Here is a 24,309-nt window from a genome sequence, read left to right on the forward strand (position 1 = left end):
AAGGCATAATTGAGCTAACGTTTCATGATGCCTCTATCTTTTAGATCGTGACATCAAGAAGAACACGTCATGCACAGAAAGTTATCACACAATCGCTTGAAAAATCTTTTTTTTTGTCCAACTAGATTCTAAAACTAGTAATTTCTATTAGGTTCCACATTTTATCTTTCCATACTGCCCCATCCTTGTAGCTAGATCAAGAAAGAACCTTTGGGTCGAGATCCACAACAATGCATGAATTGGTTCAAGTTCAATTGCATGGTGCCAACAAAATCGAGTGCTAATTCCCATTTTATTGAATTAACCGATCGACGTGCTAGCGGACATTTTTTTTGAATTCGATAATTTTTGAAAAAACATTCCGATATATTTATTTATTTTATTATTATGGGAAAATAGCTTTTTTCTACTTGATAAGGCGAAGGGGGAGTATTGGTCAGAAGTCAAGACCGGACTCCCAAATTGCTCGTTTCCGTCTATCGAATCGCTATAAATAGTGGAGATCAATGGCAAAGATTATCCCTCTCTTTAACTAGGCCTATGCACCATTGACATAGCACAAAATGAGCATCAACCACTTTCTTCCATATAAATTGGCTTTCACTGCTCTACTCGTCCTCTTCAACTTGTCAGACTTCTTAGGAATTCAAGCAAATGCTGAAAGCAATGTGAGTAGATATTAGAACACTCTATTCTGCAATTTAATTTATAAACACATTAGTATTTTGTTTCACTATAAAACTTATATCTGAAATAATTGTTAAATGTAGGTTCATATCATTTATATGGGAAGAAGGAAACACGTGTTACGTCCCGTATTTTTATACATTGGGACAACCCGGATTAATTATGATAATTTAAGGCCAAGATTTTTCCGGGATTTGAAGTCGGGACTTTTGACCATTTGATTTTAATTTGAGATATAAGTCATGTATGAAATTGATGGCATTGAACACTTAGGGAAAATTGGGACTACAATTCATAAAATTAGAATTAAAATGTTGTGCAAAAAAAAAAAAAAAAAAAAATTCCTTGGTGGCCATGTAAATGGGAATTGGTCCCACACATTGTGTGGCCAATTTTAATTGGTCCACTCCATGTGTGGGCCAAGGACACTTGGACAACAACTATATGAGCCTAAAGTATGACCAAGTAGTCATCTTTTCCCCATTGCAAGACTTAGAAAAAAAACATCAAGGAGTTGAAGACCACCTTCAACACCCCTCTCGGCTACAAACCAAGAAAAACCAAATCCAAATCAAGCCACCCCAAAATTATTTCCTTGGTATAAATCAACTATTTAGAAGTCCCTAAGTAACGTGGAAGAGTTGTTTGGGTCATCCAACCACTAGTTGTGCCCAATTGCAAACCCTAACTATTGAAGGAAGTGAAGAAGGAAGGTAAGCATTCATTATGTTTTTGTGTTATGAAGGTTATATTCATGTTGTAGTATCTTATATTGGTTGGAAATCATGAAATATAGTATGATTGGGAGTGGGTCGTGTGATGGGTGTTGTTGTGTTGTGATTGAAATTATGAATTAATGTTTAGTTAGTTGATTGGGATCATTGTAAGGTGAAGAACAATTGAGAATCATCCATATATGTGTATATATAGTGTTGATTGAAATGAGTCACATTATATGACGATGAACGAATGAACGTCGCTTAATGTTTTAATCGCCGTCGCTATGAATCTTATGTTGGAAATGAATGTTTGTTGACTCAAAATGATGTTGTTAATGTGCGGACTGTTTTTGGAGGTTATTGTATATTTATTGTAATTGGTATATTGATGAGATAGCATTGTTAGAATGTAATTTGAGGATACAAACCATGATTTGGAAATGAAGAAAATTTTTTTTTAAAGGGATGTCTCGGTTGGGGCTGTTTTCGGCCAGCTTGGAAAAAAAAAAAAAATCGGGTTGTTGGAAATGTGGTATGAATTGCTTAGAATGCCCTTGAATGTTGTTAGTATGGGTTTGGGTTAATAATCAAATGTACGAACGATATTGTGGCTTTAAAGTAAGCCATGGAATTGAATAATTGGGAAGTTGTCAAATGGCGTAAAAGAGAGCTACCATTATTATTTTGCTTTTCGGATTGGTTGTCAATGTTACTAGGTTGGTTATTGTGGTTGTTGTTGTTGATTTTGAGCGAGTTAAATTCTCGGGGTAGCCTATTTACAGGGGAAATGCTGCCCGGATTTCTGTAGGATTAAGGGCGAAATTGGAATTTAATGCCCAAAAAGTCTTTAGCTAATGTTTGGAATTTTATGGCTTGTTTGTAGACCTTGGGCAGCCCGAATCATAGTTTGGACTTAGCTTGAGTTGGATCATATTGGAGAGCGTTTGAGGTATGTAAAGCAACCTTCCTTCTTTGGCATGCCTTAGTTTCACATAGGCTAGATTAGAGCTTTAAGGGAATTCCAAATTCGAGATCCGAGCATGTTATGATCCATATATATATATTCTTTGGCACTCTTATGTATGTTTTTATGAAATATGAACCATGATGTATTTGAAGTAATCGCTTTCCGAAATTCGCATAGAAAATGTTCGCTTTAAGGAATTTTGTAATCTCTGAATGCCATATTTTTCGCATAGAGGCTCGGATTGCTCCAATAATTTTTATAGGAGTTTTCTTGATGTATAATGGGTATGTTTTTCATAGGCGGACTCAGTTCGGGTCTATACTCGTCCGTGGGTCCCGCGACGCCCTTTATGTAAATTCGACAACTTTGAATCAAAAAGTGATAATTATTATTCCGATTTCAAATATGACTATTTTACTTATCCTTCGGATTTATAATAATGATTTTATGCATATGATTCCTCACTACTCCGCTCGTGCCTACTATGATATCGTTCGCCGGTTCCCGGGCCGGTTCTGTTGTCGTGCGCTTTTTGATATATTCCGGTGTTATGCTGTGTTTATGGTTCACCGTGCTCCTTGCTCGAGGGCCGGGTTCCACTTATGTTTGGCGTTATGCTGTGTTTGGCGTTATGCTGTGTTGTGATGTGTGACGGGGATTCGGAGATTTGAAACTTTCTGGTGTTATGCTGTGTTGTGGCGCCATCGACAGGCGGGCGACCACATTTTCCAGTGCCCTATGCATAATTTATACTTTGGAAATAAACATTTTGATATGTATTATTTTCTATATATCTGATTCGATTATTAATTAGATTTATTTCTGTACCTTCTGCTTTGCATACTCAGTACATATTTCGTACTGACCCCCTTCTCCGGGGGCTGCGTTTCATGCCCGCAGGTACAGACGCACAGCCTGGTGATCCACCTGTTTAGGACACCCTTTCTGCTATTCGGAGTGCTTCTCTCTTTCCGGAGCTTATACTTTTGGTATATATATATATATATATATATATATATATATATATATATATATATATATATATATATATTTATTAGTGCATTTGTATATATTCGTTCATGGGTACGGCGGGGCCTTGTCCCGTCATATGATTCTGTCGGTCTGTTTAGAGGTCTGTGGACATGTTTGTGGGTTAGGGTCTTTTTGTATGGATGTATGTACATGTCGTTTGGGCGATCCCATACGCCGAGGCGGCCGGTCCGCATATGTTGTTTGGGCGATCCTATACGCCGAGGCGGCCGGTCCGCATATGTTTATTTATTGCTTGGTTAGCCCTGTGTGGCTTTTGTTGGTATTTTCTGCGTGCAGGGTATATTGGATAGTCCGTAAAACAAAGGAAACTCTGCCGAATTTTCTGGAAATTACCTAAATTTGAAATAAAGTCTTGTCGGCTTCCGCCATATACTAGAATGAGTTGATAGAATTTGAGATAATATTTGATAGATGGGTTCGGGTGCCCAGATCGGGCACTAGTCACGGCCTACGGGGTTGGGTCGTGACAAAAGTGGTATCAGAGCGGTTTGTCCTCGGAGTGTCCACAGATCGTGTCTAGTAGAGTCTTGTTTATCGGTGTGTTGTGCACCACATCTATAAACAGAAGGCTACAGGACATTTAGGATGTTGTCTTTTCTTCTGATCTTAGATCGTGCGATAGAACTGTGCTATTAGGATGATTCTGTTTTGATCTGTTGTTGTTTTTCTTTCAGTGATGCCTCCGAAAAAGGCGACGGCCGCCCAGAAGAAAAAGGGCGTAGTAGGAGAGACCAACCGGGCTCAGAAGGATACTCGGACCCTTGCTCAGATGATGCGTGATATTACGTCCCGGCCAGCCGACTCTGCTACGTCTTCATCGTCAGAGGAGTCTGGAGCAGCTTCACCATTAGCTCCAGGGGCTTCAGCTCCCGCGCCTCCAGCTCCTCAGCCAGGGGCGGAGGACAGGACACTGAGAGAGGCTGTGCAGTTATTGACCACTCTGGTAGCGGGACAGGCTCGCAGACGCGGGCGGAGAGATGATGATGATGACGATAGGCGTGACAGCCTGAGGGTTCGAGAGTTTCTATTATGTGGCCCTCCAGAGTTTTACGGGTCTAAGCCCGACGAGGACCCCATGACTTTATTCGTGGGATGCGGCGCTCACTAGATTTAGTCAGGGCTTCAGAGACTGAGTCTGTTGAGTTGGCTTCGCATAGACTACGGGATGTCGCTGCTCACTGGTATGAGTCCTGGGAGCTATCTAGGGGTGAGAGTGCTTCCCCAGCTACTTGGGACGAGTTCGTGGCTGCTTTTACCCGCCACTTTTTGCCCCCAGAGTTACGGCGGGCGCGGGTTGACCGATTTTTACATCTGCAGCAGAGGGGTCGGAGTGTTCGTGAGTATAATATGGAGTTTGATTCTCTGGCCCGGTACGCACCTGCCATAGTAGCAGATATGGCCGATCGGATGCACAGATACGTGATGGGGTTAGACCGCTACTTGATTGATGGCTGTATGGCGGTGGCATTGCAGACAGACATGGATATTGCCCGACTATAGGCTTATGCTCTGGGTATGGAGGACCGACATAGAGCTGATTATTCCAACAGAGATCGGGACAGGAGGCCGCCCAAGAGGGCCAGATCCGCAGGCTATTCTGGAGATTTCCGAGGCAGACAGCCTCAGCAGCAGCAGCAGAGCAGATATCCTTCTCAGTCATCACGGGGTACACCCCCACAGTTTACCGGCAGGAGATCCGAGGGTGCCGGATATTCAGGGGCAGGCCCGAGCTCCAGGGCTTCAGGTTCACAGTTGGACAGAGGTTCCAGCAGTCAGATGAGGCCACCCAGACCTTTGTGTTCCTACTGTGGGAGACAGCACCCGGGAGAGTGTTTCCGAGCTACGGGTGCATGCTTTGTTTGCGGCCGTCAGGGCCATCAGATGAGAGACTGTCCGGCTAGAGGTGGTACAGGCAGTTCAGCTCAGTCTACCGGGTCAGCCGGTGGTTCATCTTCAGCCTCGGTGGCGATGCGCCCTGCGGGGCGAGGTACTCCAGCACCAGCAGGCCGCGGCAGGGGTCATGGCGGAGCTTCAGGTTCTAGCGGTCCTTCGAACCGCATTTATGCCTTAGCCAGCAGACAGGACCAGGAGGCTTCGCCTAATGTCGTCACAGGTATATTACTGGTTTTCTCTCGTGATGTTTATGCATTGATTGATCCTGGTTCTACATTATCATTTATATCTCCACTCGTTGCTGATAAAATTGGGATAGAATCTGAACCGATAGAGCCTTTTGAGGTAGCTACACCAGTAGGGGACTCTGTTATAGCCAGTCAGATTTATAGAGATTGTTCCGTGATTATCTGTGGCCACTGCACTAAGGCGGATTTGGTGGAGTTAGATATGATCGAGTTTGATGTGATTATGGGTATGGATTGGCTAGCTTCTTGCTATGCTAATGTTGATTGTCAAAAGAAGATAGTCCAATTCCAATTCCCAGGGGAGCCAGTTATAGAGTGGGCAGGTAATACAGTATCGCCGAGGGGTAAGTTTATTTCATACCTCAAGGCTGAGAAAATGATCAGAAAGGGGTATATTTATCATCTGGTCCGTGTTCATGATTTAGAGGCAGAGGCACCGACTCTTCAGTCAGTCCCAGTGGTTAATGAATTTGTAGATGTATTCCCAGATGAGCTTCCGGGTCTTCCTCCCGAACGGGAGATAGAGTTTGCTATTGATCTGTTGCCAGACACTCAGCCTATCTCTATTCCTCCGTACAGAATGGCACCTGCAGAATTGAAAGAATTGAAAGAGCAGCTGAGAGATTTATTGGAGAAGGGTTTCATTCGGCCTAGTGCGTCACCCTGGGGAGCTCCGGTATTATTTGTGAGGAAGAAAGACGGCTCGCTGCGGATGTGCATTGATTATCGGCAGTTGAATAAGGTAACCATCAAGAATAAATATCCCCTCCCCAGGATTGATGATTTGTTTGATCAGCTGCAGGGTGCCAGGTACTTCTCGAAGATAGACCTGCGATCGGGTTACCATCAGGTACGGGTACGAGAGGCTGATATTCCCAAGACAGCATTCAGGACCCGATATGGGCACTATGAGTTCAGAGTTATGTCTTTTGGGCTGACAAATGCCCCAGCAGTATTTATGGACCTGATGAATCGGGTATTCAGGCCGTTCTTGGATATGTTTGTGATCGTATTTATCGATGATATTCTGGTTTATTCTCGGTCAGAGGCAGAGCATGCGGACCATTTGAGGACGGTACTTGGCACACTTCGGCACCAGGAATTATATGCTAAATTTTCTAAGTGTGAATTCTGGTTATCTTCAGTGGCATTTCTGGGACATATTATTGGGGCTGATGGCGTCCGGGTGGATACCCAGAAGATCGAGGCCGTAAAGAATTGGCCTAGACCTACGACGCCGACAGAGGTGCGTAGCTTTCTGGGATTGGCTGGTTATTATCGGAGATTCGTGGAGAAATTTGCTTCCATTTCAGTGCCTTTGACAAGACTGACTCAGAAGGGAGCTAAGTTTCAGTGGTCAGATGCTTGCGAGCGTAGCTTCCAGTTGCTGAAAGAGAAGTTGACTACGGCTCCAGTCCTGACTCTTCCCGAGGGTCCAGATGGGTATGTGATTTATTGTGATGCCTCTGGTATTGGTTTGGGATGTGTGTTGATGCAGCACGGCAGGGTGATAGCTTATGCTTCCCGGCATCTCAGAAAACATGAAAAGAATTATCCTACTCACGATTTGGAGCTGGCCGCGGTCATTCATGCTTTGAAGATGTGGAGACATTATTTATATGGGGTTCACGTTGATATTTATACAGATCATAAGAGCCTTCAGTACATCTTTAGGCAAAAGGAGCTGAACTTGCGACAGCGGAGGTGGTTAGAGTTGTTAAAAGATTATGATGTTGATATTCTCTACCATCCTGGGAAAGCTAATGTTGTGGCGGATGCACTCAGCCGCAAGTCTATGGGCAGCCTAGCAGACGTGCCATCAGAGAGTAAAGAAATGGTTCGCGATATTCATCAGTTGGCTAGTCTTGGAGTTCGCTTGGCTGATTCTGGAGATGTTGGGGTTTCTGTTCGAGGTATTGCTGAGTCCTCTATTACAGAAGATATTAAGCGGCATCAGTATGAGGATCCTATTCTGGCACAGTACAGAGACGCAGCTCTGGCACAGGAGAAGACTCCGTTTGAGATTTCACCTGATGGAGTGTTATTTCACAGAGGCAGATTGTGTGTACCTGACGTTGCAGGGTTGCGGCGACAGGTTATGGGCGAGGCACATTACGCCCGATATTCTGTTCACCCAGGGTCGACGAAGATGTACCATGATATCAGATGCCTATATTGGTGGGACGGTATGAAAAGAGATATAGCAGAGTTCGTTGCTCAGTGTCCAAATTGTCAGCAGGTTAAGATTGAGCACCAGAAGCCCGGTGGGCTATTGCAGGAGATGGAGATACCGACGTGGAAGTGGGAGATCATTAATATGGACTTTATTACAGGTCTACCTCGCACTCCACGGAGGTATGATTCTATTTGGGTTATTGTTGATCGGCTGACGAAATCATCCCATTTTCTTCCGGTTCGGACCACCTATTCAGCTGAGGATTATGCCAGGCTTTATGTCAGGGAGATTGTACGACTTCATGGAGTTTCTGTGTCTGTTATTTCCGATAGAGGTGCCCAGTTTACAGCTAAGTTCTGGAGATCGTTTCAGGAGGGATTGGGGACCCAGGTGAGCCTGAGTACAGCCTTCCATCCCCAGTCCGACGGACAGGCCGAGCGCACTATTCAGACATTGGAAGATATGTTGCGTGCCTGTGTTATTGATTTCAGGGGTAGCTGGGACGACCATTTACCGCTTGTTGAGTTTGCGTATAATAACAGCTACCACTCCAGTATCCAGATGGCACCATATGAGGCTTTGTATGGCAGGAAGTGTAGATCACCGATCAGTTGGTTTGATGTTGGGGAGACTGAGTTGATTGGCCCAGATGTGGTCCAGCAGGCCGTGGATAAGGTGAAACTTATTCGAGAAAGATTGTTGGCAGCCCAGAGCCGACAGAAATCTTATGCCGATAAGCGACGTCGACCGTTAGAGTTTCAGATTGGCGATTGGGTGTTCCTGAAAGTGTCACCGATGAAAGGTGTTATGCGATTTGGCAAGAAAGGAAAGCTCAGTCCCAGATATATTGGGCCTTATCTGATTATTCGCAAAATAGGCAAGGTGGCCTACGAATTGGATTTGCCAGCTGACTTGGGAGCGGTTCACCCGGTATTCCATGTTTCTATGCTTCGTAAATGTATTGGTGACCCTTCCAGAATTTTTCCTTCAGATGAGATACAGGTCACAGAGGAGCTATCTTACGAGGAGCAGCCTATAGTCATATTGGATCGTCAGGTGAGAAAGTTGCGGAATAAAGATGTGGCTTCGGTTAAAGTGTTGTGGCGGAATAATAACCGCAAAGAAATTACCTGGGAGGCTGAGGAGCAGATGAAGGAAAAGTATCCTCACTTATTCCCAGTACCTTCAGGTAATTCAAATTCTTTGTCTGACCATGTTGATTTATGAATGATTTGTATGTGATGGCTATAAAAGCAACTCCCCCGAATTTGAGTAAGATCCGTAGAACTAATCCAACACTCGAGGACGAATGTTCTTAAGGGGGGGAGGATGTTACGTCCCGTATTTTTATACATTGGGACAACCCGGATTAATTATGATAATTTAAGGCCAAGATTTTTCCGGGATTTGAAGTCGGGACTTTTGACCATTTGATTTTAATTTGAGATATAAGTCATGTATGAAATTGATGGCATTGAACACTTAGGGAAAATTGGGACTACAATTCATAAAATTGGAATTAAAATGTTGTGCAAAAAAAAAAAAAAAAAAAAAAAAATTCCTTGGTGGCCATGTAAATGGGAATTGGTCCCACACATTGTGTGGCCAATTTTAATTGGTCCACTCCATGTGTGGGCCAAGGACACTTGGACAACAACTATATGAGCCTAAAGTATGACCAAGTAGTCATCTTTTCCCCATTGCAAGACTTAGAAAAAAAAAATCAAGGAGTTGAAGACCACCTTCAACACCCCTCTCGGCTACAAACCAAGAAAAACCAAATCCAAATCAAGCCACCCCAAAATTATTTCCTTGGTATAAATCAACTATTTAGAAGTCCCTAAGTAACGTGGAAGAGTTGTTTGGGTCATCCAACCACTAGTTGTGCCCAATTGCAAACCCTAACTATTGAAGGAAGTGAAGAAGGAAGGTAAGCATTCATTATGTTTTTGTGTTATGAAGGTTATATTCATGTTGTAGTATCTTATAGTGGTTGGAAATCATGAAATATAGTATGATTGGGAGTGGGTCGTGTGATGGGTGTTGTTGTGTTGTGATTGAAATTATGAATTAATGTTTAGTTAGTTGATTGGGATCATTGTAAGGTGAAGAACAATTGAGAATCATCCATATATGTGTATATATAGTGTTGATTGAAATGAGTCACATTATATGACGATGAACGAATGAACGTCGCTTAATGTTTTAATCGCCGTCGCTATGAATCTTATGTTGGAAATGAATGTTTGTTGACTCAAAATGATGTTGTTAATGTGCGGACTGTTTTTGGAGGTTATTGTATATTTATTGTAATTGGTATATTGATGAGATAGCATTGTTAGAATGTAATTTGAGGATACAAACCATGATTTGGAAATGAAGAATTTTTTTTTTTAAAGGGCTGTCTCGGTTGGGGCTGTTTTCGGCCAGCTTGGAAAAAAAAAATTCGGGTTGTTGGAAATGTGGTATGAATTGCTTAGAATGCCCTTGAATGTTGTTAGTATGGGTTTGGGTTAATAATCAAATGTACGAACGATATTGTGGCTTTAAAGTAAGCCATGGAATTGAATAATTGGGAAGTTGTCAAATGGCGTAAAAGAGAGCTACCATTATTATTTTTCTTTTCGGATTGGTTGTCAATGTTACTAGGTTGGTTATTGTGGTTGTTGTTGTTGATTTTGAGCGAGTTAAATTCTCGGGGTAGCCTATTTACAGGGGAAATGCTGCCCGGATTTCTGTAGGATTAAGGGCGAAATTGGAATTTAATGCCCAAAAAGTCTTTAGATAATGTTTGGCATTTTATGGCTGGTTTGTAGACCTTGGGCAGCCCGAATCATAGTTTGGACTTAGCTTGAGTTGGATCATATTGGAGAGCGTTTGAGGTATGTAAAGCAACCTTCCTTCTTTTGGCATGCCTTAGTTTCACATAGGCTAGATTAGAGCTTTAAAGGAATTCCAAATTCGAGATCCGAGCATGTTATGATCCATATATATATATTCTTTGGCACTCTTATGTATGTTTTTATGAAATATGAACCATGATGTATTTGAAGTAATCGCTTTCCGAAATTCGCATAGAAAATGTTCGCTTTAAGGAATTTTGTAATCTCTGAATGCCATATTTTTCGCATAGAGGCTCGGATCGCTCCAATAATTTTTATAGGAGTTTTCTTGATGTATAATGGGTATGTTTTTCATAGGCGGACTCAGTTCGGGTCTATACTCGTCCGTGGGTCCAGCGACGCCCTTTATGTAAATTCGACAACTTTGAATCAAAAAGTGATAATTATTATTCCGATTTCAAATATGACTATTTTACTTATCCTTCGGATTTATAATAATGATTTTATGCATATGATTCCTCACTACTCCGCTCGTGCCTACTATGATATCGTTCGCCGGTTCCCGGGCCGGTTCTGTTGTCGTGCGCTTTTTGATATATTCCGGTGTTATGCTGTGTTTATGGTTCACCGTGCTCCTTGCTCGAGGGCCGGGTTCCACTTATGTTTGGCGTTATGCTGTGTTTGGCGTTATGCTGTGTTGTGATGTGTGACGGGGATTCGGAGATTTGAAACTTTCTGGTGTTATGCTGTGTTGTGGCGCCATCGACAGGCGGGCGACCACATTTTCCAGTGCCCTATGCATAATTTATACTTTGGAAATAAACATTTTGATATGTATTATTTTCTATATATCTGATTCGATTATTATTTAGATTTATTTCTGTACCTTCTGCTTTGCATACTCAGTACATATTTCGTACTGACCCCCTTCTCCGGGGGCTGCGTTTCATGCCCGCAGGTACAGACGCACAGCCTGGTGATCCACCTGTTTAGGACACCCTTTCTGCTATTCGGAGTGCTTCTCTCTTTCCGGAGCTTATACTTTTGGTATATATATATATATATATATTTATTAGTGCATTTGTATATATTCGTTCATGGGTACGGCGGGGCCTTGTCCCGTCATATGATTCTGTCGGTCTGTTTAGAGGTCTGTGGACATGTTTGTGGGTTAGGGTCTTTTTGTATGGATGTATGTACATGTCGTTTGGGCGATCCCATACGCCGAGGCGGCCGGTCCGCATATGTTGTTTGGGCGATCCTATACGCCGAGGCGGCCGGTCCGCATATGTTTATATATTGCTTGGTTAGCCCTGTGTGGCTTTTGTTGGTATTTTCTGCGTGCAGGGTATATTGGATAGTCCGTAAAACAAAGGAAACTCTGCCGAAATTTTCTGGAAATTACCTAAATTTGAAATAAAGTCTTGTCGGCTTCCGCCATATACTAGAATGAGTTGATAGAATTTGAGATAATATTTGATAGATGGGTTCGGGTGCCCAGATCGGGCACTAGTCACGGCCTACGGGGTTGGGTCGTGACAACACGATGATGTTGAACTCGCAACATCAGCTCACCATCAATTACTTACTTCAGTGCTGGGAAGGTAACTAAGGAAAGATAAACATATTGATTTTGTTTGGCCTCCTCTATACTTGAAACTCCTAACTAATATGTGCAAACTATTAATTACTCCTTCACAACTTTATGTTTTCTCTTGATGAACTCAAGAAGTTGCACGAGATTCAATCATCTATAGTTAAAAACATGGTTTCTCCGGCTTTGCAGCCAAGTTAACGAAATCCCAAGCCCAAAAGATTGCAGGTAAATTGTTTTGCAATCTCTCTACTCGAGTTATTAAAATAGGACTTTTGAAATTTTGTTAATAACAAAAGGGAGATCCAGGAATTGAAGTTTATGGCTTCTGGATTCCAAAAAATGACAGTCTATTGGGTTCTGATAAATTATTTATACATATTGAACGGATCTTTAACATAAATACAGGGTTTGGATCAAAGCTATTGGCTCTGCCAAACCTACAAATAACTGTAGCTCTGCCCCTGAATGAAATAGTTGTTGGTTAAATTTGGTGTCTCGGTTCCGATTGGCACATAAAAGCTAATTAACACTGAATTCAATTGCATTCTCGTGACGCATTCCTTTTGTTGATCTGTTGCAGAATTACCTGATGTGCTCCATGTAGTTCCGAATCACTTTTACAAGTTGCACACAACAAGAAGTTGGGATTACCTTGGCCTGTCCACATCTGCTCCTCCAACAAACCTCCTTCATCAAGCCAACATGGGAGATGGTATCATCATAGGTGTCCTTGATTCAGGTTTTACTCTTTCTTTATTTTTTCCTGATTCTTTATGTGGGATCAAAGGAAAAACAATCCTTTCATTAGTGCATTCATAAAGACAATAATTTAGTATAGTAGAAGGAAAGATCATTGCATAGTATTGGTAAAAATGTACCAAATGCAGTACAAAGTCACTTATTATGTTTTCACAACTCTAAGATAACCTGCACAAAATGCAGGAATATGGCCAGAAAGTGAAGCATTCAATAACAAAGGCCTAGGGCCAATACCTTCAAGATGGAAGGGCCACTGTCAGTCTGGTACTAAGTTCGATGCAGCTAAGGCATGTAACAGGAAACTAATTGGAGCAAAATACTTTTTAAAAGGTTTAGAAGTAGAGCTTGGACGACCGATAATCAAGGATCCAAATTTTCTTAAGAATGAATTCGTTTCACCAAGGGATAAAAATGGACATGGCACACACACATCAAGCACTGCAGGTGGATCCTTCTCACCAAATGCAAGTTACCATGGACTTGCTTATGGTACAGTTAGGGGTGGTGCACCTAAGGCACGAATTGCTACGTACAAGGTGTGTTGATATTGGTTTACTGGAGGATGTACCTTTGCTGATATAATGATAGGTATTGATGAAGCAATTCATGATGGAGTTGATATTTTATCCCTATCCCTTGGCTTAGGAACACCTCAGTATGCTGATGTAGATATGCGAAGTGCCATTGCTTTTGCATCCTTCCATGCTGTCATGAATGGAATTACAGTTGTTAGTTCGGCAGGAAACAAAGGACCATATCCTCAAACTGTAGAGAATACATCACCATGGATTCTAACTGTGGCAGCTTCTAGTATTGATAGGTCCTTTCCGACACTCATTACATTAGGCAACAATCGGACTTTTGTTGTAAGTTCTCTTACTTAATTTAGCATATTTGAAAAGAAAAAAAATAAAACAATAAATTAAAAGAATTTTGTAATTAATTTGTTATAACTGACTTATCTTTAGGGTCAATCCCTGTATACTGGAAAGAAGACTGGTTTTATCAGCATCGCACATCCAGAAAGCTCTGATCTTGAAAGTAAACGGTATGTTCCTAATAAGATATTGTAACTCATCAACAAATATCCAAATCAAACAACCCTATTTTTCTTGTTATTTTATCTCATTTGAAGGGACAATTATCTGTCTTCAAAGATCTTTTTTTATATTAATTTTATTGTTGCAAGCTAAAATAGCTTAAGTTCACGGACATTGAAGCTTTTGCGACAACTTGAATTCAAATGATACGTGGGTGGCTAGAAAAGTAGTGCTTTGCTTCCTTGTTAAAGGGGAAGAGTTAGATTTGCGATCAACTCGACAAGTTGTCCAGGAGGTTGGAGGGTTGGGATTAATTGTTGCTAAGAACCCAACCAGAGCCCTAGGTTATTTCGTTTCTGACTTTCCAAGTATTGGAGTAAGTACTGATGTTGGAGCTCAAATACTCGATTACAGTATATACTCCAGGTAAACGAAAACTGAAGATTCTTTTCCTTTTTGCCATAGAGAAAATCTCAAATCACTTCGCTTGGTGCTTAAAATCATTGTTAAAAAATAATGCATGAAAGCACAAGTAAAGCTAAGTCCAACCCGAACTCGTGTTGGGAAACCTGTTTCAACACATCTTGTGTCCTTCTCATCCCGAGGTCCTAATTCTGTTGCCCCAGCCATACTTAAGGTATGACTTTATTACGCATCTCGCACACTATGTGGCACTTAGTAATTCTAATATCGCATAACATTTCTAAGTAAATGTGGGATGTTACAGCCAGATATAGCAGCTCCAGGAGTCAATATATTGGCTGCCATTCCTCCTGAAGAAACTCCATACGAATTCCACTCAGGAACGTCTATGGCAGCTCCTCACATTTCCGGCATTATCGCCTTGCTCAAGTCACTGCACCCACATTGGTCTCCAGCTGCTATCAAGTCTGCACTTGTTACAACAGGTCTTTAGAAAAATCCCATTTCTCCAACAAGTTTCCAAATAAATTTGTCTTGGAAATTCTAATGTTTGAATTAATTATGTGCATGCAGCATTTATAACCGACCCACATTCTGGGGAACCAATTGTATCTGAGGGCAATCCAAATAAGATTGTTGATCCGTTTGATTTCGGTGGTGGGATCGTGAATGCAAATGGTGCAAAAGATCACGGCCTGGTCTAAGATATGGGAACCTTTTATTTATGCTCAATGGGCTATAACAATAGTGCCATCGGTATACTCATTGATCAAGTTGCATCTTGTCCAATCAAGAGGCGTTCGATTCTTGATGTTAATCTTCCTTCTGTAACCATACCTAGTCTCAAGAAAACAGTTAGTGTTAGAAGAACAATCACCAACGTCGGACCAGTGAACTCCAAATATAAGGCCATCATTGAGACTCCACTGGGCATTACCATAAAAGTAAAGCCTGAAACTTTGATATTCAACTCCAACACCGAGAAAATCTCTTTCACTCTCACCATTTCAACCACTCACAAATACACCACAGGCTATTATTTCGGGAGCTTAACTTGGACTTACAGGGTGCACCAAGTAAGAAGCCCTATATCTGTGAGAACCGAGTTCCCAGAACTTGTAGGCTAGAGTAAAGGATGGATGCAAGAGTTTGCTAATTTATGATAAATTATTTATCTCAATGTACTTATGTAATCTATGTATGTACCAGGGGATTCTCTACTGAGCTTCTATGCAAAATAAGACTTTTTATCCTCCCTTTACTATGATCCGTAGCAAAAGAACCCTTACAGTGAGTTAAAAATTGAAGTCCAAAACTATAAAAACTGGTATCAATTATCAGTAGTAAACTAAAAATACTAGACCAAGTAAAGGGGAACGGAGCATTCTTTAAATAAAATTAAATTTTGATGAATTCATTTTGGAATGGCTGTGTCCACAAAGATTTAAAAAAAAATCAAGCTAATCAGAAGCACGTTGTACCCAGGAAAAAAAATGGAAAAAATCTTTTTTTTTTTTTTTTTTTTGGTTAAAAGGAGAACATATTTCTAAGCTACCAGCAAAGTTGATGAAATGCATGAAGATCCAAACAGCAAGATATTTAAAATACATACAGAATCGTTAGTTTACCAACTAGGCAAGAGAAAATATCAAGGTAAAAACAAAATAGAAAAGATCCCACGCCAATAAATGTTAATAGAAACAACGGGAGACAAGAAAGTCTAAGAATTTTGTAGAAATTGCACCCTATATCCAGTTTCCACCCGGCTATAGAAGCTAGGGAATTTTACATTCTTAATCACCCAATTCAAGCTTATTATCAAAATGGGTCATGTTTTTAAGCCTTTACCCGGGTTTGCCCATCATTGCAATCGTCAGGAACGTGCTTCCAGTTTCTGGCATGGAGACCAGACTAATGCAATTTTGCTTAAAAATCTGCAAGCACATCCTTGACGATTGAGATAATGACTTATGGTGATTCATTAGGAAGAAGACAAGGTGAAGAATAAGAGATTTGGAGCGGTTGGAGGAGCAAGACAAGGTGAAGAATCAGATTTTTATAGGGCAACATCTCCTTGAAGATTTCATAATTTCAAAGAAACAAGGTTTGGCTCTACATTATTGCTTATTTTAGTTTTTCGCTATTTAAGTATTATCATTTATAATATCAACATAGAGTCTTAGAGTGTGTTCTAAATTCTATAATGATTATAGAATATTTAGTTCTTTCTTCTCCTTAATTTTACACATCTTAATTAGTAGAAGTGTTTTACGCCTTAATAAGATTAGTAAGGTAAGGCCTATCCCTCTTCGCTTGTACTTGTTTCTTTGAGTTTTGCTTATTAGATAAATAAAAAGACTAGTCCTAGTCACCTCGCCTAGTGAATTTGCTTTTTAAAAAAAATCATTAGGATTTCTAAGTAAAATTCTGCTGATTGCCAAGATTTCGTATTAGTACACTAAAATCCTGGTAATCTATCAGAATTTGTGGCTATCCAAGTTATCATCATATATAACATGTTGTGTAGAAATTCACGAACTTGTTTTTATTTCAAAATTGATTCGGATGACTTCGAATTTGATATACAACTTTCTAATAGCAATCCAAACATTTTCTCGTAGTTGGATTCAACTTAAATCTTCAAAAATTAGTAGACCCACTTTGTCTTCTTCTTCAAAAAAAAAATTCCGAAGCTCAACAAAACCCAGCAATGGTGTCTTCAATTTGCTCCAACCAAAAGAATTTAAATTATTAAGAACAGACAATATAAGCTGAATGGAACATTACCCACTCAATATAACGCACAGATAAACAACGGAAGGAGAAAAAGATGAGAAGAAGAAGCAGGGAAAAATAAGAGAAAGATGGAGGATGAGAAATTCTAACGGGAGTCTTTTTTTGCTCAACTTTTCTTAATAAAGCTAAAAGTCAGACACCGGCTTTTAGGAAAGTCATTCCGTGTAAATTCTTATTATTATTGATTCAAGTCATTTTGATCCGTCCCGAATTCAGCTAAACTCTTTATTTCCCACCCCTAGTTACGTTGAAACTCGAACAAAATCTCGTGTTTTTGCGGGGAGAGAAAAGTTAGACAACATGTGGTAGAGTTAGAGAAAAGTTCCAACTCTATCTTTATTTTCTGCTAAAAGTTAATTAGCTAAAAGTTAATTAGCTAAAAGTTAGAGAAAAGTTCCAACTCTATCTTTATTTTTTGCTATTTAATTTACGCAATTTAATTCTAGCAATTTAATATGTTGCAATTTATTTTCTTGTGATTTATTTGAGTGTGATTTAAATTAATTCTATTTAATAATGTCGAAGAGATTGAGACGTGGTGCCGGTAGTAGTGGTATTGTTAGGGGTGGGTTTAATGAGGAAACATTGGTGAACGAAACACCTAATTTAGGTATCGATATTGGTGGAAATAATCCACTTCTAGAGCATGAGGTAATGCAACAACACTATACCGGCACTTTTAATGAAATTGATGATGATGATGATGATGAAACACAAGCCCCCGAAAATCCCATAGGAGATATAGGTCCTGCACAATCACATACACAAGACAAACCGTCAAGAACTCGTAGGCCAACCGCTAAAATTTGGAAATTTATGACTAAAGATAAGGAAAGACAAACGGTTACATGTGGTATATGTAAACAAGAATTTTTTTTTAAGCAAGAAACTAGTAAGGATGATGAAATGGGTTCACTAACGGGTCATATGAGATCTAAACATAAGGATGTTTGAGGAGAGAAAACGGGTTCAAATGTGGGGGGTATGCAAATGACAATAGACCCACGAACTGGTAAATTTTTTAGCTATGAAAAGAAAAAAGAGCGTGTAAAATAGCTAAAATGGTTGCTTTTGATGCTCTACCATTTTCCTTTCATTCGGGTTTGGGGTTTGTTACTTATATTCAATGTTGTTATAATCCGTTATTTGAGGGTATTCCTAGAAGTACTTGTAGAGCGGATATTATAGATTTATATAAAAAATATAGATTTTATTTGCGCATGTATTTAATTCTTTAAATTGTAGTGTTTCTCTTACCGCCGATTTAGGTCTTAGTCTTAACAAATTAGATTTTTTTGCTATTACATGTCATTGGGTTGATGATAATTGGGTGATGCAAAAAAGAATTATAGTTTTTTTATATGATGAAGGGAAAGGTCGTCATGATGGAAATTTTTTAGCGGATTCAATGTCAACTATTATGAATTTTTTTAACATTTATAGAAAAACACTTTGTATTGCTTTAGATAATGCTTCTAATAATACAAAGGCGGTTGGTCTTTTAAAAAGAGAATTAAACCCTCCGCTAAAAAATATTTTTCATGTGAGATGTAGTTGTCACATTTTAAACTTGATTGTTAGAGATGGTCTTGACTATTTTGAAGATTCTATTCAAAAAGTTAGAAATGCGGTTGCTTTTCTTTTTTGTAATGCTAATAAGCAAAAAATGAGAGATTTTAAGAATTCTTGTGCAAAATGGCCTTAGACCTAGGAAAATTCAAGTAGAAGTTGACACTAGGTGGAACTATACTTACATTATGTTACAACAAGCATATGATTATAGGATTCCCATACAACAAGTTCACAACCATTTTAATATGGATAGTGATGATTGGTTAAATATTACCGATTGGGAAGATGTTAAGGAATGTATTGAACTTTTACAACAAAATTATATTGCAACTCTTGCTTTTTCTAGACAATTCCATCCTACGATAACCGAAATTTTAGCCTACTTAGCGAAAATAACTAGAGTTTTATACGAGTAAAAGATAAATCCGGTTATCAAGCGGCTATTTTTAATATGATAACAACATTTAAGAAGTATTTTTTTCCATCCCAACTTTATTTATATTGGGTTCGCTTTTAAATTCTTGTTTTAAAATATCTTATACTGGAGCATTAGTTGGTCAAATTTATAACTATTTAGAAATTGATGAGGAAGTTGAACAACCTTTAAATGACGCCGAGCTCACGATTGATTCCAAGTTTAGAATTTTTTTTAGTCATTATTCTACTTTGGAAGAAAGTGCTACACCCGTTGCTCCACGCCCTACTACTTCTCAAAGTAGCAAAAAGGGCTTAAAGGGTTTGTCGAATTTAAAAGTTTTACATTCACAACCAGTTCCTTCTAATAATGCAAACTTTGATGAATATCACCTTTATTTGATGCACCCAAATGTGGATATCAACCAACTAGATTATTTGGACGTCTTAGCATGGTGGAAGAAATACAAGAGGAGTCATCCGATACTTTCAAGAATGGCTCGAGATATTCTTACGGTTCAAATATCAACCGTGGCTTCGGAAAGTGCATTTAGCCAAGGAAGACAACAAATTGGAGACCATAGACACACATTATCCGGATTTAGCTTGAAAGTACTAGTTTGCATTCGTGATTGGATTAGATCAGAGCGACGCAACCAAAACTCAGAAGCGGTGGAAGGCGAAGAGGAAGAGATTGAAGACTTGATAGCAAGTGGAATAGATCAAATGGAAGACTTTGAAGATATTTCAATGACCAAATATGATATGGCGGATATTAGCCAAATGATTGACACTTTTTGATTTTATTATTCTACTACTTTTTTGCAACTCATGTATTATTTGCAAATTAAAAAAAACTACAACTTGCAAATAAATGTTATCCATGAATGAATAAAATCTATGGCTCATTGAACGTTCTTCTATTTACTTATGTTCATATTTTTACTTATATTAAGTTAGGAATATACCTAAAATATACTAAGAATATACTTATAATATGCATCTACTTAAATTAAACAATAGAAAGTTACATACTTGAAAAATAACTAAAATATACTAAGAATATACTTATAATATAAAGGAAAAACACATAAACAAGCCCTTTAACTTGGCGCAAGCTGGCAACTATAAACTTAAACTTTGCAAGTGCACAAGTAGGCACTTAAACTTACCAAAAGTCAAACATGTAAACACAAATGCTGATGAGGCGCTGACGTGGCACATAATTTTGTTCAGTGTTATGTCACTGCCACATCAGCGTCACGTCAGCATTTGGGTTTACATGTTCGACTTTTGGCAAGTTTAAGTGCCTACTTGTGCACTAGCAAAGTTTAAGGTCACAGTTGCCAACTCGCGCCAAGTTAAAGGGCTTGTTTATGTATTGTGCCTAATATAAATATACTTAAGTTATAAATAGGAAATTTATAAACTTAGAAAAAACTTAAGTATATATATATATATATATAAGTGTTAAGTATATATAGTATACATAAAACTTAAGTTATGTAAGTATATATAGTATACATATAACTTAAGTTATATAAGTATATATAGAGCCTGTTTGGATGGGCTTATGCCTATAAGCTGTTTGCAGTTTATAAGCTAAAAAAAATAAGTTAGGATAGTCTAACTTATTTTTTTTGGCTTATAAGTTGTTTTCAGCTTATAAGCTGCTTTAGATAAGTTAAGTCAAATGGGCCCAATTATTTTTTTGAGCTTATTTTAAGCACAAAATGACTTTAAGCTGGCCAGTCAAACACTCAAAAAAGCTAAAAACAGCTTATAAGCAACTTTTAAGCAACTTATAAGCCAATCCAAACAGGCTCATAGTATACATATAACTTAAACACATATAAGTATATATAGCATACATATAACTTAAACATATATATATAAATATATAAGTTATAAGTATATATATATATATAAGTTATAAGTATATATAGTATACATAAAACTTAAGTTATATAAGTATATATAGTATACATATAATGTATACAAGCATAAGGACCGAAGCCGCCAACACATGATGCCATCTAGGTAACAGCAGTTTTACTAGGTTACTGACCCTGGCGTTGGGGTTGTTCCTACCAGAACAAGTCCAACAAATGCCCTAAAACGCCATCCTTGGCTAACAACAGGACCATCGCCTGGTTATGAACAGTCCGCCTGGGTCGGTTTCTACCTAACCTTGAACATCATGTTTTGGCTTTGATCATGATGTATTAAAGCATTATTACCATGATCTTAGTGGTCTAGTGTGACGTAATTTAACAGAGTATTTAGCCTATAAGGCTAAACATGAACTAAATTAAAAATAAAGAAATTAAAAGAAAAATAAAAATTATAACTTAAGGATGAAGGTTGTGCTCAGCAGAAGAGGATTTATACAAACAAACTTTTATTTATGGGAGAAGGATTTTTTACAAGAGAGTGAGAGAGAGCTTGTGCTTGGGGGATCCAAGACTTGTCTCTCAACTGAGAAGAATGATCCTTATATAGCGGATCATGGACACTAGACAACAAAATTAAAAAGTAAATGGCTGAAAACATTATGGCCAGATAAAAAGAAAAACAGAAAGTAAAAAGTAAAAGTGGCCGAAAGTGACCAAAGTGGAAAAACATAATTATTACAATCCTAATAATTAAAGTTGCTTTATTAAAGCAGATACCTTCTTTATTAAAGTAGCCGCCGAGTGGCGGGTCCCTCCAATCACTTCATTGGTGACTTGCCCTTGTCTTTTGTAGTGCTGGAAGATTCTTCCGGTTGGCTAAGAAATTGTGCCGCAAATTTTTCAAAGTCCTCTGTATTATCTGGACTCTGGGATTCCCCTGCTAAGACCTGTGTATTATAGTCTTCATCTTCTTCATTATCATTGTCAGTGGTATGACCAACAGATGTCATTGATGTATCAGACATAGCTTCCATATTAAGATGCTGCATCAAATTAGATTTAAATTCCTCCATGCATGTGGCTATAAGCTGTTCTGGGGGAATTATTCCTTTCTTCATCTGGATTTTTCTAGCAATATGCTCAAAAGGACTGGGAACTTCCTTTTGTCTGCAATTAATAGAGTCCTTATAATGTGCAATAGTAGTTTTAATTTGATTTATTAAATCTTGTCCTGGGATAGTTCCCTCTTTTGATTTTTGAATCAATTTTTTCCAGAATTTTGTATAAAATATTCTGTTTAAGCAAGGCATATTTTGCGGGGTATAACCCACTTCAACAGACCATTTCATGATCCATGGCATAGAGAATTCAATAAAGAAATACATATTAGAAATTTCTTCAGAGAAAGTAATATTATTTTCCAAATCTATTATTTTTGGAGAAACATCAACCCATTCAGTATGTAAACTCTTGAAGGGTTCTGGTAAAATTTTCACGGTTGGACCATAATGGATCCACCATTGACAAAACCAATTTGGTATGCCCTGTTTATAAACATTGGCACAGATTTTTATAAACCAAGAATGTTTTTTATTATCATTCTCGTATAAAAAAGTTTTATTAAAACTTTCAACATAAACCCAATAATTAAATTTAACTAGGACTTTTTGCTCTGGGTGGATATAATCCCTGTTTTTAACGGACTTATTCCCCATTCATTTGGAGAAAAGATCTTTTTTATAATAATTTTTGAAAAGTTATAAACTTTTCTGGTATTAGCCGGATAGAAATGCTGAAACTTGGCTGACCCTGTATATGAAAGGATCATTTCATAATTCATCCGATATTTATAAGTCGGAGTAGCGTATGACGCTGTATCAAAATACATTTGCATTATTTGCCAAGGCTCCTCTTTCCATTGGAGATCATCATTCTCAAGGAGAATTATTAACTCTCGATGAGCATTTTCTTCATATGAATCAATGTCCCCATTATCATCGATTATGAGAGCACTGGAGTATGACGGAGGCATATTATCCCCTTTTTTCTGTGCTTCTATGAAAGCAAGATATTCAGCATATGTGATTTGTTTCTGGGTATTACCAGAAGTTTCTGCAATATTGTCGGCTATTAGCCTTTTATTACCCATTTGGGCCAGAACAGTACCTCTGCTTGTTCCTTTTTGTCCTCTTCCCCTTCCTCTATTAGAGGGAGGTGTCAATGTGGGTCTCATCCTGTAAATGAGAAGATAACAGTTATGAGCTTAAATATTCTCTAGTGAGAAAATCAGGGAGACTATTATCTGATCCCTTTTTATAATGAATTTCAAAATCAAATGGTGCTAGAAGAGCTTGCCATCTGGCAAACATTTGTTTAGAAACATCATGTTTGCAGTCTTTATTAAACATAATTTTGGCTGCTTGACAGTCAACTTTTGGTTGTATAAATCACCTTGAAATTTAAGAACACATTTAACTATAGCAAGAATTTCTTTTGCTACAGTCGCATAGTTTTTTTTACTATTATTCTATTTGCCAGAATAAAACTGAACTAAATATTCTTGTTTATCATTCGGAGAAAGCTGTTTAAGAATTCCTCCATAGCCTATATCAGAGGCATCCGTTTCTATAATCTTTTGCCAACTAGGATTGGCTAAAGTAAGACAAGGAAGATTATTAACTTTCCCCTTGATTTTTTGAACTGCTTGCGTATGAGCATCAGTCCACGGTTTTGGAATCTTTTTTAATCTATCATATAAAATAGATGTGTCTTGAGCCATACCTTTATAAAATGGTGAAATATAATTTAAACTTCCAAGAAATCTTTGGAGTTGGGTTTTATCAGTAATAATATCAGGGAATTTAGAAGCAAATTCTATGCTCCTATTTATAGGAATGATTTTTCCCTTTTCAATATTATGACCCAAAAATCTGACTTTTGTCTGAAAAAGTGACATTTTTGGCTTAGATATAACTAAACAAACCATTTTGAATAATAATTTTCTTGAATATATCAAGATGTTTGAAATGCATTTCAATAGTATTTGAAAATACTAAAATATCATCGATATAAACAATGATAAAATTGCTATAAGCCATAAAAATATCATTCATAATTTTTTGAAATTCTGAAGGGGCATTCTTCAGCCCAAAAGGCATAACATTCCATTAGAATTGTCCGATTGGAACATTAAAATCAGTTTTATATTTATCTGTTTCGGCTATTTG

The 24,309-nt window shown here is 38.5% G+C and overlaps 2 long non-coding RNA genes and 1 pseudogene across 2 annotated transcripts; all 3 read left to right on the forward strand.

The window, feature by feature from the left end:
* Positions 1-822: 822 nt before the first annotated feature.
* Positions 823-3,375, forward strand: LOC132634090 (uncharacterized). The gene is made up of 3 exons (XR_009580037.1): positions 823-1,400; positions 2,290-2,355; positions 3,274-3,375. It is a non-coding gene; the product is annotated as an uncharacterized LOC132634090 (long non-coding RNA).
* Positions 3,376-9,078: 5,703 nt separating this feature from the next.
* LOC132634091 (uncharacterized) lies at positions 9,079-11,919 on the forward strand. Its single transcript, XR_009580038.1, has 3 exons — positions 9,079-9,673; positions 10,560-10,625; positions 11,545-11,919. It is a non-coding gene; the product is annotated as an uncharacterized LOC132634091 (long non-coding RNA).
* Positions 11,920-12,128: 209 nt separating this feature from the next.
* On the forward strand, positions 12,129-15,793 carry LOC132631248 (subtilisin-like protease SBT3.6; annotated as a pseudogene).
* The last annotated feature ends 8,516 nt before the right edge of the window (positions 15,794-24,309 follow it).

Source organism: Lycium barbarum, chromosome 3 (assembly GCF_019175385.1).
Source record: "Lycium barbarum isolate Lr01 chromosome 3, ASM1917538v2, whole genome shotgun sequence".
Classification (NCBI taxonomy): Eukaryota; Viridiplantae; Streptophyta; class Magnoliopsida; order Solanales; family Solanaceae; genus Lycium; species Lycium barbarum.